General features: G+C 41.7%; 1 pseudogene across 1 annotated transcript; it reads left to right on the top strand.

The window, feature by feature from the left end:
* Nucleotides 1-448: 448 nt before the first annotated feature.
* On the top strand, nt 449-1,175 carry LOC311616461 (syndecan-4-like; annotated as a pseudogene). Its single transcript has one exon. The product of its transcript is annotated as a syndecan-4-like (transcript).
* Nucleotides 1,176-5,028: the final 3,853 nt, after the last annotated feature.

The raw sequence follows: 5,028 nt of genomic DNA, 5'->3' as shown, positions 1-5,028 counted from the left end.
GTGTTGTGTGGGCCACCAAGCCTGTAGTACCTTTTTATGGCACCCCTGGAAACTAACACAAATATCAGTAAACCAAATAAGTTATAGTTGCTTATTTTTATTGATATTTAAGTTCTTGTTTTTATATATTTTTAATTTATTTTATTGGGTTTTTTTTTTTTTTGTTCTGTTTTGTTTTGTCTTGTTTTTATTTTTATTTTTTACAGAGAGGAAGGAAGAGGGAGAGAGAGCCAGAAACATCATTGAGAGAGAAACATCAATCAGCTGCCTCTTGCACACCCCCCACTGGGGATGTGCCAGCAACCAAGGTACATGCCCTTGACCTGAATAGAACCTGGGACCCTTCAGTCCGCAGGCCGAGTCTCTATCCACTGATCCAAACAGGTTAGGGCATAAGTTCTTATTTTCATATTTTACAAAAATCTCTAGCTTTCCAGACCGCCATGCCATGGCCCCCACCCGCCCGCCACGCTCCTGCTGCTCCTCCCAGTGGGTTCCCCACCGCCTCCGTGGAGTCAATCAGAGAGACCGAAGTCATCACGACCTCCTGGAAGTCAGATGCTTTTCCGACCCCTTCCAGACCACGAGGATGTGGGGGAGCCCGGGCAGGAACTCGATGACTTTGAGCTGTCTGGCTCTGAGATCTGGATGACTCAGAGGACCCCCAGGCCTTCCCCGGAGTAATCCAACCCTCCGTGTCCTTAGATAAACCCATTCTGAGAGAGAGGGCAAGCCTGGGAGCAGGGTCCCGAACCCAAGGAGCTGGAGGAGAATGAGGTCACCCCCAAGGAGCTCTCAGTGCGCTAGAAGGGTACGGGATGTATCCAACAGGGTGTCCACGTCCAGCGCTGCCCAGAGCAGCACATCTTTGAGAGGAAAGAGGTCCTGGCGGCTCTGAGGTGGCGGCATCCTCTTCGCCGTTTTCCTGGTCCTGCTGATGATGAACCGCGTGAAGAAGGATGAAGGCAGCTACGATCTGGGCAGGAAACCCATCTCCAAAAAGCCTACCAATGAGTTCTACGCCTGAAGCTTCCTCACGGACACCGGCTTGGACTTGAGGGGGGCGAGGAGCCGGAGGATTTTGGAGGATGGACTTTAGAGTAGGGGGAGGACAACCTACTACTGACCTGTGAGCATCTTCAGCTCTGATTACATTGTAAGGGACAGGAGACTCAGCATCTGTTCCTGCCTGCCTCTGGATTCGCTGGGTCTCCATGGTCCCCGCAGAGAAAGGAGGCTCAACGTGGCCTTTCTGAAGGCAAGCCTAGGATGGCATCATGTCTGCATCTTCCGGCTTAGAATCTGGGCTGCGCTTAGAGCCTGTACTGGCCACGCCTCACCCAGAGCCCCTCTGAGGGGTGGCGTGAGTCCTGCTGGAGGTCTGTCTCCAGCGCCTTCCTCCCTGCCCTCCCTTCCATAGCCACCCCTCTGCCAGGAACTGGGAGAAGGAACTAGAACCATCCGCACCTTGAGATGTGCCCATTGAAGGGCACTGTGTCCACACTACAGGAATCTCTGTGGTATACCTCGGGCCATTGGGCTCTTTAAATGACTTTTAGAAATCAACTTTTATTATTATTATTATTTGGGGAGGGAAGAGGTAGGGGAGCTGAAAGTTTATATTGAAATGAATTTGTAGAATTTTTGTAAATCTATTATTAGTGGGATTTTTTGTTTGTTTGTTGTTTGTTTGTTTGAACAGTGCATTCCTTTGTGTAGAGTCTCTGCCTGGGCAGGAGTGCACAGGCGCCAAGGCGGCTCTGCTCTCTTGCACATTTCCACCGTTCCTGCTAAGTTTGTATTTAATGGCTGTTTGGTTTTGTTTTGTTTTTTTGGTTTTTGTTTCTCGAAAATGAGAGAAGAGTCGGAAGATATGATTTTTATTTATTATTATTATTATTATTATTATTATTACTATTTATAACTTCCAACAGGACCGCACTTTTCTGTTTTCCTTCAAGTCCCCTCCCCATTTTAGAAAACAGACTCTACTGTTCTCTGTTCATGACTTTGGCCCTTTCTGAAGCTGCTTCTTCTAAGAAGTGGCTTTTGCTGAGACAGTTTTCTAGCACATCCCAAAACATAATGAAAGGGATGGTGGGATATTTGTGCCTCTTTTCTTATAATTTATTATTTCTTGGTTCTAGAAGAATAGATGAATATATTTTTTTCAGGAGATAGTGTGATATTCCCATTTGAAGTTGATTGGGCAGTTGAATGAGTGAATTTTTCTATGCTTGAGGGGGGTTTTGCCCATTTCTCTTGCTCATTCCTGGTGCCCCTTCACGGGGCTAGAATAGTTGAGGGTAGATAGTTCTACCTTCCTTTTAGCTTCTGCTTTGAACTCAGCTGGTGTTCCTCATTTCTCCAAATTTAAGAGAAAATTGGAGAGCTGTGCTAACTAATACACCAACCACCAGCCACAGTGGCTAAGTCAATTAAAATTACATCAAGTTAAAAAGCCATTCCTCAGTTACACTAACCACATTTCAAGTTCTCAGCTGCCACATGTGGCTAGTGGCTACTCTAGTGAACAAGCAGGTGCAGGCCATTTCTGTCCATAGGACAGCATTGCTAGAGAACTAAGCTGGCTTACCAAGTCACAGCCCCAGCATTGCTGGTGTGACCTTTTTCTTCATGGACAAAAGATTGGGATGGGGAGGGCTGATTAGGCCTTAGCTCAGAGCCTGTTACCCATGATCCTCCCTTCCAGAGAGGAGGGCTTTCTTGGTGGCCTATCCTGCATAGGCTGCATCTTCTGACCCCACTGTCTAAGATGGGGAGAATCAGCCTCACTTTCTGTATCCTTCACCCCCACAATCCAGGGTTCCCAGCTGGCTATGTCCTCTTTTCCATCCCCCACCCACCCATCCCCAGGTCCTTTCCTCTGGCTGTGTTAGAAGTGAGCACCTTTTGTAGTCCCTCACACTGTTGTCTCTTACTGACTTTTGATAAAAAGATAATAAAACCTGGTACTTTCTAAAAAAAAAAAAAAAATCTCTAGACAAACCCATCTGTCTCATGATGGTACATACTAACTAAAGATCTAGTCAAAGTGGATTATTACCAAGAACAGTCACAATTAGTTCACGAGACCCAGAAAACTAAAATGACCAGAAGCCCATTCTGCTGTTTCATAACCCAGTGGAATTTCATGTATAATATTTCACTTATAGTTGATTAAATATGTTTGACATTTTTGTCTTTAGTTTCAGAAATGCATTTAATTGGGAAGAATATAGACCCACAGAATTTTAAAACACACACACACACACACACACACACACACAACACACCATTTTTCTTAACATCAAAAGAAAAAAAATTAAGCTATTTTAGAAAAATTCTTAAGAATTTTTGTTTATTTTTTTAAGTTAAAATGCAAATTTATTATGTTTATCAGATTCCAGAAAATATTTACTGGCCAAAAGAAATAAGTAATTTTTATTATTCAAAGAGATGGAGGATCCTTTGTTAACATGTATGGGAAAGAACAAATAATGAGTGGAAACTTTTTTGGAGAGATATTCAATTGCAATTTTGGCTGCTAACTTTTTAAAAATTAAATAACAAATTTATGAGAGACTAGAGAATCTAGAGCATTAGTCACTAAGTGGAATAGAGTCTGAGTGTGAAATAGGATGTGTATTTGAGTAGGAAAATGACTGAGTGAATTATCAGTAATTGGCGATTTAGAACTGATTCTCTTTAAAATGTCAAAACACAGGGGATAGCTTTTAAACTGTAGTAAGATGGGGAAGTCATTCAGTGTGAAGAGACAGAAAAGCTCATCCTGGTGCTAGCAATGGCACGAGGATTTACCTGCGTCCAGCAACCTATGTTCTTGAATTCTGTTTAGGAAAAGGATTCAGAGAGAGGACTCCAATTATAAGAGAAATTTTATTTAGAAAGTCACAGAGGTAGAAGAAGTGAGCCAAAAAGGGGCCTTGGAGGAGAGGGGTGGGGGGTACCTTGAGAAACAAAGGAACAAAAGAGGGAGGAGAGGTTCTGGCATGCTTGAGAGAGAGACAGGTCACTCCATTGGGATCGGGCCTAAACTGGTGGTCGGACATCCCCAAGGGGTCCCTGATTGGAGTAGGTGCAGGCTGGGCTGAGGGAACCCCCCACTCTAATAAATTCAAAACGAATTTATTGCACTGGGCCTCTAGTGTATGTATAAAATGTTACAGGAAAAACATGGTATTTTTTCTGTCTCCAATCTTGAAACAGATGCTGCTGGTGACAGGAACAAGTTAGAGGGATTCAATCTTATTAAAACTGTTGTGATTCTATTGTATCTTCCAGATTGGGGCAGCCAGACCATTTAGATTATGTAGGCATTTTCAGTTTTAATAATTTAACAAAGCCATACATTTAAAATCAATTATAAGTTCAAGTTATATTCTAGAAATATTTCCTCTGCAATTAAGGAAAGTGTCCGTTCTCTACAAAGATTTTTATATCTGTTATGACAATTTTATTCTGGATTCCCTATTGGAAAACTATTGTGTCAGAGCCTGGTTTACATTGGCCACCTGAACATGTTTATACAAGTCACATAATTAGATGCCAGTTGATTACATTTCCATTCATAACCCATCCCAACTGCTATGCTCATTATTCCAGGTTACAAGAGGCTTTAGATAAAGAAGCTCTTCATTTACTCACATGAAATTAGATCTAACCTCCATTAACTCATTCTTAAACTTACCCTATAGTGACATATAAGACTGTTTAAAGCTCATCAACATCCAATCTATACTGATGTATATAAATAAACATATTTATGCATTTGAGATTTTACATGATAACAGTATATTTTAAGATGTTGCATCTATATATTTTTTTATTTGCAAGAAAAAATACTTTTAATAACTAAGGACAAGTAACAACAAATTCTATTTTTTTCACTGACTATATTTTTTTAAAGTAAGTGAAGAGGGTAAGTTATTTTTTTCTTTTTTATGTTTTTATTTATTCCAGGAGGAAAGGAGAGGGAGAGAGAGATAGAACCATCAATGATGAGAG

The sequence above is a fragment of the Pipistrellus hanaki genome (genome assembly GCF_964339955.1).
Source record: "Pipistrellus hanaki genome assembly, chromosome: 2".
NCBI classification, from domain to species: Eukaryota; Metazoa; Chordata; class Mammalia; order Chiroptera; family Vespertilionidae; genus Pipistrellus; species Pipistrellus hanaki.
This window is presented reverse-complemented; position numbering and strand designations above follow the sequence as displayed.